The sequence below is a fragment of the Onychomys torridus genome, chromosome 5, assembly GCF_903995425.1.
Source record: "Onychomys torridus chromosome 5, mOncTor1.1, whole genome shotgun sequence".
In the NCBI taxonomy this organism is placed as follows: domain Eukaryota; kingdom Metazoa; phylum Chordata; class Mammalia; order Rodentia; family Cricetidae; genus Onychomys; species Onychomys torridus.
In genome coordinates, this window is record NC_050447.1 from 64,276,772 (window position 1) to 64,288,823 (window position 12,052).

Sequence of the window (12,052 nt, forward strand, 5' to 3'; positions counted from 1 at the left end):
GGAGTTAGGTAGCAGAGGTGAGAAAGGGTAGAATAAGGAAGCAGATGTCCAAGTGGGTAAACTAACAAACCCTGGCTCTAGCTGAGCTCTGGACATGGAAGAAAGAGTCCACAGTGGTCCATGCTAACCACCAAAGCCAAGTCCATAGTATTACGGTCTCAGTATTCCACCACATGCTCTCCTTAATCAGTATGAAAGGCAGGGATGGCTTTCCATTCTGGAGGATCAAGATGGTACTCTGAGCTCATGCCCCAACACAAAGCTAAAATAAATGTCAAGTATTTGAGTCTATGTTCTCATGAAAAATGATGAAACTGGCCCAAGACCTTTAAGAACAAGACCTCAAGAGTTTAAGAGGGAAGTTTCTTTGGTTAAGTGGCCAGAAATTTCAAACAGTTCAGCTTGGTGACAGTGCAGACTGGCCTTGTAATACTTTCTTGGCTTCTGCTTCTCCTTAGTCTAAAGCAGTAGTTCTCAACCTTCCTAATGCTGTGATGCCTTAATACAGTCCCTTATTGTAGTGGCCCTCAGCCACAAAATTATTTTCATTGCTACTTTATAACTGTAATTTTGCTATTGTTACGAATCATAATGTAAATATCTGATATGCATAATATCTGATATGCAACCCTTGTGGAAGGGTAATTTGACCCCCCCCCCCAAGGGGTCATGATTCACAGATTGAGAACCACTGGTCTAAAGTAAGTTGCTTAATCTAGTGCCAACATACCTTGGGGATATGGACTGAGTCATAGTCAATGGAAAACAGGCGCTAGATATAATCATGAATTTTAAAAAGTCACTTTCGTGTGCATTTTAGGGTCCTCAAGCTGGGATTTTTCTAGAGTCAGAACCATTGTCCCTTCTATGTGAAAAGACAGCTTGTTTTTCTTTCACTGGCTACAGTGAATTTACACAATTCTAAAGTTCTCCACAAGGCCAGGGATACTTGAACAGAACTGATAGCCACAGACAGAAACCAAGCATTAGCAGAGTTCTTGTGCTTAGAGAGTGATCAATAGCTTTGTGTGCCTTAGATGGGGGCTGGCTGTAGGGACTAAGAAGATGGTAAAGTGTTTGTGCTGCAAGCATGAGGATCTGAGTTCAATTCCTCAGAACCCATGTAAGAAAGCTAGGTGTTGGTAGCATGTGTCTGCCATCCCAGTGCTGGAAAGGTAGGGATAAGAGGAGCCTTGGAGCTTGCTGGCTATTGGACTCAGTGAGCTTCAGATTCAGTGAGACACTTTGCCTTAATAAACAAGGTAGAGAGTGATTGGAGAAGACATCCGGCGTTGGCTTCTGGCTTCCAGAAACACACATGTTGTGCATATGCACCTACATACACGCATGCACACATCCATACAAGCAATGCGCACACACACACACACACACACACACACACACACACACACACACACACACACACATGCTCTTTCTCTGTCTCTCTCCATATACAAACACACTCATATGCCCCCCTCCACACAAACAAGAACACACATGCATTCATGAATATCAACCCCTCCCCCAAAGTAAGTTAACTCTACTGATCAGTGTTCCCAGGAAAGCTGGGTTTATAGCTGTTGTACTAGTTTAGTTATTAATAATGTCTCCTTGCATTCTCCAAAGTGCTCCAGGCTGGACACTAGGATCGTTAACCTTTCCAGCTCTACCACTCAACTGACCTGTGAAGTCTTTATCAGTTTTTACAACGTTACTGCCACTGGCTCATTTCACAAGTAGAGAGAATGAGAGTCCTAAAAGTTAATTAATTAAGGTTATATGACAAATTGGTAAGGGAAGAAGGTTCATCCTGCTCGCACCCCCTCATGTGCTAGACCCCCATCATACTGTGATAGGATGCCTGCTGCCTGCAGGGTCACTCAGCAAATGCTGTTCCTGTCTTCTGCAATGCACTCACCTGGCTCAGGGTCACTCATCCTTTAGTGTCATCTGAGCCAACACTGACAATTCTGGGATACTCTATCAGACACCCCAAGTGTTGGTGCTCTTACAGGACTGCCCTCTATATAACGTGTGCATAGTCATTCTATGCCTATCTGTTAGGAACCTGTGCCACCCTGCTGTGGTGACTGGGACAAAACTCTAGTCTTTGTACAGACGTCAGGAAGGATGTAGGCAGATAAGTAATAGAGTTGCACCCTCACTTACAAAGATGCCCAGCCCCATAATTAGTTTTCCATAAATCTCCATTCAGAGTCACTGAGAACTGATACCATGCCACTCCTTCTTCATGACATCCATTTCTGCATGAGACAGTCCTGCACAGAGACTGGGATAAGAGCCTTCAGTTGGCCTTTTAGGGGCTCCTCTTGGTCATGATTTCCTGGTCTGTCAGGGCTTCATGAAGAGCAGTCCTTCCAGTGAATTTGAGCTAGCCCAAGGCATGTAAATACAAGATGAGACAGGAGAAGCAATGGAGTGAGGGGCAGCCCTGCCTTGCAGATCCCTGGAACCAGGCAGCTAATGATTTAATTTAAAGTTAATTGGTTAGCACAGCAGGCCTGTTAGGATGACTACAACCAAAAGCAGAAACTAGCAATGGTTGGCTGGGGTGAAGAGTGATTAGAACAGCGTGGTATCATTGGGGAGAGTTCGAAGTGGTCCAAACAGCTATGAGAAACATTGCAGTGGTTTCCTTATACTTCTCAAATACGTGCAGAATTGCCAGAAGAGTCAGAAATTCCCCAAAGGAAGTAGCAGCAACATCTCAAACATGCTTGCACATCTACTCTGACAGTTAACACTTGATTGTTAATTCAACGAGATGCAGAATCACCTAGAAGACAAATCTCTGGCATTTCCAGGGATGCTGAATGGAGGAGGGAAGACTCACTCTGACTGTATGCAGCACCAGCCTATGGGTGGAGTCCCAGAATGAACAGAAATGTGAAAGAGAGTGAGGCATCAGCACCCATCACTCTCTGCTTCCTGACTGTGGATGCAACATGACCACTCACCTCTTGCTCTGTGCTCTGTTGCCAACCCCTTCCTGACATGATGAACCATGCCTTCAAGCCATGAGCCAAAATAAACACTTCCTTCTTGAAACTGCTTTTGACAGATACTTTGTCATAGCAACAAGAAGGGTTAATACACCGTCTTTTTGCAGCACTATCTACCACACTCCAAGGTGGAAGCAACAGATCCCACCCTCAGCTAATTAATAGCTAAGCAACTGTGGCACAGGCCCACACTGAAACATTCAATCTTTCAAAAACAGGAAGTGTTTAACATTTGTTGTAACATGGATAGAGAAGACAGTGAATAAGCCAAGTGAAAATAGCCAGTCAATAAAAGACACATCCATTTATAAATACCCTTATAGACAATAAGTGGAATTGTGGTTCCCAGGTGCTACAAAGTGGGGAATGGGGAGTTAAGTGTTTTGTGTATAGTTTAGTAAGACAAGAACTGATGGGGTGAGTTTAGAGAGAGAGTTCAGTGGATAAGAAGCTTCCTCTGAAAGTGTGAGACCTGAGTTCCTATCCCCAGGACCCACTTAAAAAGCCAGAACAACTCTATGCTCTCCTCAGCACTGGAGGCAGAGGGTGGCGACAGGGAGATCTCAGAATTCACAAGGCCACCCAGCCTCATCCAAGATTAAGCTTTTTGTTCAGTTAAAGACCTTGTCTCAAGGCAGTAACACAGAGTATGATTGAGAATAGCACTGATGTCTTGCTCTTGCTTCCACATGCATGAGAAAGGGTGCACAGACACACAGTTGTGTGTGTGTGTGTGTGTGTGTGTGTGTACACCACATGCAGCATATCCCATACACACAAAAGAAAAGGTCTTAATGGATGCAAGTGATGAGCACACAATGCTGTCGAATCTTACACTCAAAAGTGGTTAAGAGGGGGGGTGGAGAGATGGCTTGACAGTTAAGAGCACTTACTGCTCCTTCAGAGGATCCTTCTTCAGTCCTGGAACCCACATAGCAGCTCACAATCTGTAACTCCTGTCCCAGGTGATCAGACACCTGCTCTGGCCTGCTTGTGGTACACAGACATGCATGCAGACAAAACACTCATATACATAAAATCAAATCAAATAAATCCTTTGTAAGAGGTTAAGATGGTCAACTTTATGTGCATTTTTTCAATTGGTAGGTGGCCTGACATGCAGTTTATAGCAGGGCTTAGTGGTCAGTCACTCTTCTCTACCTCTTACAAGTTTATAAAACCTGGGCACATGACTCAGCTCTCCTGAGCCTCAGTTTCCTTTCCTGAAAAATGAGAATAAAAATATCTAATTATATGGATTTTGATGAAGATGAAATAAGACAATTTATAATAAGCATAAATCATGAATAATGAAGCTCCTTTGATGTTCCTTTTGTTTTGTTAGGGGGTGTCTTGTATCTCAGGGTGGCCTTGAACTCACTATGCAGCTAAGGACAACTTTGAGATTCTGATCTTCTGTCTTCCACCTCTGGAGTGCTGGGATTACAGGGCTGCATACTATCGTGCAAGGAACCCAGGGCTTCCTGCATGTCAGGTAGGAGCTCCACCAGCTGAACCACACCCCTTGCCTGAACTCTGTTGCTTTTGTTTGTTCTGGTTATGATTCAAAAGCTAACACATTCTAGCAACCTATAGAAGGATGTGCTGCCAACACAAGGACTTTAATTAAATGACAATTTAATCCCAGAACAGAAATCTATGATTCTAGACTGATTCAGAGGAAATAGTTCCGACTTGTGAGACCTTGGACTTTCAGAATATGTTGAAATGACATGGTAATCAGAAACTGACTGTGTACAAATGTCTGGCAGGTTAAGATGAAAGAAGGCTCCAATCTTGCCAGGAAACATCTTTGAACTCACCTTTTCTGGCTCTACATCATGTGTTTCTGTAAATCTCTTGTGACTTCTGTATTAACTACTGGAATAGATTTGAACAGGCTAGACGGGCTGCAAGGATGCTTAGAAAGGAAATGCTGGAAGTCTTTGAATAATGACTGGGGCCAGGAAGAGTGAGCTTCAGTCAGAAATGGGATACCAATGTCACACCTCCTCCCCACAAGGCTTGGGGGCCATCATGGCACAAGGGGCAGAAAGACTGTAGGACCCACAGGATATGACATCCAGGGCAAAGCCAGTCTTCAGAACATAACAGAACTGCTTCTCTAGTAACTTCACGGGAACTCTGGCTGTCAGGACAAAATCTGCACAAGGTGAAGTCAGTGCAGGACATTCCAGCAAGGAAGAAGGGGAGGTCGCCAGACCCTGCCCCCATCTAAGGAGCTATCAGCAAATTAAGGCCCGAAGGGGAATCAGGACCAGTTTTCTTTAAAGTTGTGACCTTTAGTAGGTTATTGAAAAAATACAGGTTAAGCAAGTTATATTTAGGAATATATATGTTTATACATATATACATGCAATAACAATTACTGAAAAACAACCACAAATTTGAAGGAGAGTGAAGAGGGATACATGAGAGAGTGGGGGGGGGGTGAAGCGGAGGGAGAAATATTTTAATTATATTGTAATTTCAAAAAGAAAACAAGGGATACACGAAGTTGAGGGGACTGGGGGATTAGTATGGGAGTGGCTGAGGAGGAACAGGGGCAAATACGATCAGAATACATAGTAAGGATGTGAAATTCTCAAAGAACTAATAAGAACAGTATATTAGACTGAATGAACTCAATGTTATCTTATGCTATCATAAGACTAACCTAGCTACTTTTAATTACAAATTCAATTTGGGGCGTGTGTGTGTGTGTGTGTGTGTGTGTGTGTATACATGTTTCCTGACTTCTGTGTCATAGACATTTTTCAATGTGCAATAAAAATATCACTTGAGGTCAGGAGTTGTGGCATTCACCTGAAATCCCAACCCTTAGGAGGTAGAGGCAAGAGGATCAAGTGTTGAAGGTCAAGTGTTGAGTTTGAATCTAACCTGAGCTACATGAGACCGTGTCTCAAACCAAAACCAAAACAATGTGTCATATTTCATCTGATTTAGGGGGAATTATTTTTGAAAATTAAATATTTAGTCCTATAAAAAAATAAATTACCTGAAGTCAAATACAAATTTATTAGCAAGCTGTCACATTTGGTTAATATTTGAGCAACATTCATGGGGCTAACAACATAATCAAAACATTAAATTCATTAAAAATAGAGGTTCTAATTAATTCTGATTTCTATTTCAAAGAGAGGCAAATGCACCATAATTAATACTACATTAGAAGGAGTACCCCCAGTCCCTGAAATGATAGCCTTAGACCAGAAGTCTACATTCCTGAAAGGAAATCCTGGGTCTTGACCCCAGGGACATCATTATCCAGAACTCTGGTCTTTTCCACAGATGAGAGAAGGGATTATGTCATACTAGAATGAGAAATCTTTATAGAAATGAGCAAAGGCCAAAGCTCTCTATTTCAGAGAGATTCCAAGGCCTGCTGTGAATTAGAGAAGTACAGAGGAGTGTTGAGAAAGATCTTTGGGATTTTACAAAAAGTAGGTTTGAATCAGTGAACAGCATCCTTGTAAGCCTTGGAAACGAATACAGAACAGTTGCACTGTGTGGGTACACACACAGTGTCCATAGAGGCTGTCTGTGTGGGTACACATATAGTACATAGAGGCTGACTGTGTGGGTACACATATAGTACATAGAGGCTCACTGTGTGGGTACACATACAGTGTACATAGAGGCTCACTGTGTGGGTACACATACAGTGTCCACAGAGGCTCACTGTGCGGGTACACATAGTGTCCATAGGCCCTGCTGTAGTAGGTTGTGCTGGTGGAGGAACAGGTGTTGGGAGTTTGCCACCACAGCAGAAGGCAATGGAAGAGTGAACCAGACAAAATATCGAGCAACAGGGATTTTCCCGAGAACTTTGCATTTTCAAGTGCAGATGACAATCATGGGACTCGGAATTAAAAACTACTGATGCCAGAAAGGTTACCCTTGGGACAGGCAGGAAGAGTTGCTAAGAAGAAGAAGAAGAAGAAGAAAAGACAAACAACAGTGATAAACCCTAAAACAAAACCCCTTCATTTAGACTGAATCGTTCAACTTGCAGGGAACTGTGCAGGTTTCGGATTGTCCTAGGCTACATCGTCAAATGCATGTTCATTCAATCAGCAACAGAAACAGCCTAACGAGATCTCTCTGTGGTAGACACCTGCATCAAACAATGGCACTCATCTCTGAGGGATTTTAAACAGCTGTGCATAAACTTCAAAAGTAATTTGCAACCAAATTAGTAAATGTCAGCCTTCTTCCCACAAGACACAGCATTTTCTTTAAAGAGAAGAAGCATCTGCAATAGGCCTACCATTTTACACATTATCAAAGGGAGGTTGGGGGGTGTGAAGATGGTGATTCACAAGGTTGAGGTGTGGGGTGGGGTGAGCTACTTAAGATCCCAGGCAACCAAACAACCCCTGGAGAGGAAAGCTGTGGTCGTGGGCATGGCGCCTCAGGGAAATGAAACAAAGGAAAACGTGTGGAGCCACCAAGTTCTTGCTTTCTTGACACCCGAGTCCTGAGACTTTAAATTCTCTTTGCTAAATAAAAGGGAGAAATTAGTAGAAGCTAAGAGGGCAAAGCAGACTCCTCCTCTGATCTTGTCTGAGGTTCATCACACAATTCCACAGTCTCAGTTTGTGTTCTTCAAAGGCACCTGCAGCTTGAGGGACTGGGGCTTGGGCACAAATGGTCCATTTTTCCCACTGACTGACAACCCGAGTGCCCAGTCTCGTTCTCTCCACCCTCCCATCTTCACACATACACAGTTGTGCCACTACTGAATAATCTTTTATTAGCACCACGTCCAGCTACATAGTTGCAGGACAATCCGGAGGACAGGGCAGCCCTGTGACGCTCCCCGTGCACAAAACACCAGCATCACAGGCTCAGCCAGACATTAAGACCTCTCTTCATGCCCACAGGGAGTCACTAAAGTCACCCTCTGCACATTGATAATTCTGGCTCTTCAAACTCCAGTGGAACAAAGAGGTGACATGTAACAAACTATATTTTGATAACATGTGGCCCTCAAGGCTGGAAAACAATCTCTTTCTCAAGGTTATTCACTCTCAAGGAGTGAATATCCCAACTTGGAAAAAAAAAAAACAAAAACAAAAAACAAAACCTTAAACCCACCCCTGGCCCCTGAAAAAAAGCAAAAATAAAACAAAACAAATAAAACAAAACTAATCTAGTGCTTCAACAAAATCCCAGAAAACGAGGTGTTTGGGATAGGTCGCTAGCTCCAAAAAACACTTCTTACAAGAATGTTTTTGTTTGCTTGTTTCTTTTCGGAGCATATAAAGTTACCACTGTTTTCCTTTTCCTTGCCTGCCTTTCCTCAGGCTCTAAGGAAGGGCAGAAGGAAGAAGGAAGTGCCCCTCCATCCCTGACCCTAGCCTCCACCTGGTCAAGGTCGCCAGCAGGCAAGAAACCAAGGACGAGGGATGGGGGTTGGGGGGAAAGTTTGCTTTTTTTCGATTTCGTTCTCACCCCTGCTTACCCCGACAGCTCTCTGCCCTTTTCTGGAACAGTTGCAAGGGACAGTCGGGTGGCCCTTCGGGCCCCAGTCCTTGGCACTTGCAGCCTGCTCTCTCCTCGGTGGTGACTCGGGGCCCCGGGTCCTACCTGGTGTCGCGGCCGCGGTCCCAGCGCAGCGCGGTCGCTGTTGCTCCGATGGCGGGGATTAGCGCGGGCCTGGCGACCCGTGGGTGCTCCCGGCGGGCGGCACCGGCCAGAGGGCGCTCGCCACGCCGGCTCAGGGACGCGCGCCTGGTTGCGTTCTGAGAGCGCTCTCTGCCTTTCTCCTGCTGGTCCTGTCCCCACCCTCCATCCTCACGCCTCACTGGCCACTTGTCGCTTCGCCGCAATTGGGACCCCGAGGCTGCGGGAGGCCTGGATGGTACAGTCCCCCGGCGGGCAGCGACGCTGCAGGCAGCACGAAACGGGTCGGATGCTACAGTCTCAGCAGCCCGAGTGCCAGGAAGAGGGGCGCGAGAGCAGTCTCTTCTCACTGAACTGAAAGACCGTAAATGAGCCGCCAGTGGGAAGGGCTAAGGTCACCGTAGAAAGAAGTGTTTTATTTAATCCTTTTTACATCACAAAGGACTGGCAAGCATTGCTTTTTGTTTTGGTTTGCTTTTTAATTACCCACGGAGCGTGTTTGGGCACAGCTTTGTCTTGGGATAGAGGCTTCTGGATTGTGATTTTGATGTTTTGGATTGCTGTAAACTTCACGGCTCTCCGGCAGCGATTTTGTGCCCCTACAGTGTCCTTGTCGTCTAGGAGTTGCTAATTTTCATGATGATAGCAAAGAGTGTCGATAAAAAGGTGTGGTGGATTTTTCCCACACTCAATAGCATTACATTTTTATTACTGTAGTGGAGGAAGACCAGATTAGTCTGAGAAATTAAATAGTAATCCATTTCTTCTCTCCACCCCTTCTCCCTGTTCTCAGTCGGTAGACTTCTGATCACTGACATACAAAACGCCATCTTTAAATGACCCCAAGGTACTGACAGTTTCGACTGTCTACAAATGAAACACTGAGCAACCTGGAAGTGCTTGGATGACTTAATCAAGTGACTCTCGGGATGTGCTAAGAAGCCACCTATGGCGACTCTTTCCTCTAATGTAGATGAACCCATCAAAGCCAATGCACACATTTTTTCAAGGATACAAAAATGTTTGGTCAAAATTAACCCACTTTGCCATTTGTTGATTCCTAAGCACGGAACTGGCCCACAAGTCAGGATTTTACACTACGGAAGGCTGCACTTCCAGTCCTGAGGTATAACGGCACTGTCTCATCAGGGCACCATCAGAGTCTGGCACATAGTAGGCCTTCATTATGTTTTGGCTGTTACATTTGATAGAAAAGTGTGTGGTGCCTGGGAACAAGGTCACAGAGCTAGAAGAATGGTCCCCACTTCAGCCGGCATCTGTATCTGTGACCGCCGAGGAATCTCTCTTTCAAAGGCAGTTTACCTGGCTTCTCCAGCCAGCCTTCAGTGGAACCTGTTGGGTTCGGGAGAAATGGCAGAGTGGGTCACACAGCTGTGCCTAGAAGACAGGAAACATCTGTTTCTCCAAGACTGTTTCTCACTGAGCGTTTTAGGAGATTAAATAAATGCAGGGCCTCAAAGAAGTTCTTATTAATCTTTAAAACACACTCTGAGGATTAGACTCAGAGCCTGGTTGATGGCAGGCAAGCACCCTACCACTGAACCCAGCCTCATCCTATACATCTATACACCCCTAGCCTCATACTATACATCTATACAACTATACATTTAGCTGCTTAAGGTTACAAAGGATAATGAAGTTGGCAGCATAGTAAATATTTATATATAGTAGGTACAGTGGAGGGCAGATTTAGATATATTGTTCATTTTATCTACATAATCTAATGAAGTAACTAACATCACCACCATCATCATCTCCACTTACCTTATGAAAATAATGATGTTTTGAAATATTATACAGTATACTCAGGATTACACAATTTAGAAAGGTTCAGAATCAGGATCCACCCCTTGAGCAAACTGTAGCATCCACCTTAAGCACAGCTGAATATGACCTCCATCCTTACAGCACTGATTTTAGTATTTGTCCTCCATCTCTGCTGAACATCAGGATTTAGAAGGCCTGTGATATTCTAATGTCCTATAACCATAGAGTTCATCAACAGTTAGATGTTCATTACCCTGAAAGCTGGATCTTCTGAGGTAATATTCTCTCATATATCTTAGGAAAAGAATGATTTTATTTTGGCCTTAAAAGTGTTTTTTAAAACAAAAACAAGTAACTGTATTCTAGGTCTGTGTCAGGTAGGATGGAAACATGCAGACTGTTTGACCTCTATATGCTGCAGGACCAAGTCTCCATTTGCCCAGGCTTCAGAGGTTTCCTTTCTACCAGACATTGTCTCCTTTGATTCAGAACACACAGCTGGTGCTCAGAATTCTCCACACCTTTGTTTCCTGGAAGAGGAAATGGCATTTCCGGGAGAGGATGGTGTGTGGGTGGCTAGATTCTACCCATTGTGTTAAAAACACCCCAACTTTCAGTGGTGTGTTTCTTTTCTCCTTCAGTGTCCGCCCTAAAGTTTCCCAGAATTACATTGAGTGCCGAAGGAAGGCAGTTGCTTCATTCCAGCAGGGAAAGATGCGGTTCTGTGGTTCTGGCCCTGGACCCTGAGAGCTAAGGAATGAAGGATTCCGGAGTGACTTCTTCCTGGACCTGGTGCAACTTGGAATTTGGAAAAGAACCCAGGCATCACTTTTCTTTTTTCTTGGATTTAGCTGAGGATTAAGGCTTCATCTCCTATGGACACCACCTCTTGCACCTTCTGTGAGATTAGCTTTCCTTATGGGATTCAGAATAGAGAGGACCAACAACATGCCCTAGTTTGAGCCTCAGTTTGAAGGATGGTGCTGTTTCTCAGAGAAGCAGGATGTGGCCAGCACAGACAACTTGAGGACTGTGTCATGAGACAAGGACATTTCTCTCTACAGAAAACCACCACGTGAAGGACATCAATCCGGATGATTTTGTGAGGACTTTGGCATCCAGACATCCTCTTTCCAAAGCCTGGCAGAGACTGTTTGCAAAGTGGCCTACCTTAGTCCTCTGAAAGAATTGAGAGGATGAGGACAATGAACTACTTTAACCAAGAACTCAAGTAACACGTGAAAGCTCGCGTAAATTTATTCAGAAAGTGTGAAAGTTATGGATAGGTAAAAGTGACAGAAACATAAACAAAATTGGGCATTTGAAACTCACAACATGGCCAAATGCTGTTTTTCTTTTTAATCTTACTGTACAGTCTGCACTGAAATTGTATTTATTTATTTTACCAAAAATCTTTAAACCTGGAAGCAAAAATTGAATTTTGTTGGGTGTAACTAAATGGAGTTTATTTATTTGCTTAATTTTGTTTGATTCTTGAGACAGGGTGTCGTGAGGCCCTGCCTGGCCTCGGACTCCTTATGTAGCTGAGGATGACCTTGAACTTCTGATCCTTCTGCCCTCGAATTCCCGAG

The 12,052-nt window shown here is 44.2% G+C and overlaps 1 protein-coding gene across 1 annotated transcript in view; it reads right to left on the bottom strand.

Annotated features, from left to right (window-relative positions):
* Positions 1-9,013, bottom strand: part of Prkcq (protein kinase C theta) — a 129,172-nt gene extending 120,159 nt beyond the window's left edge. Inside the window, exon 1 of the mRNA XM_036188605.1 lies at positions 8,637-9,013. The gene's annotated coding sequence lies outside the window, so the exon portion shown is untranslated. The remainder of the gene's footprint in view (positions 1-8,636) is intronic.
* Positions 9,014-12,052: the final 3,039 nt, after the last annotated feature.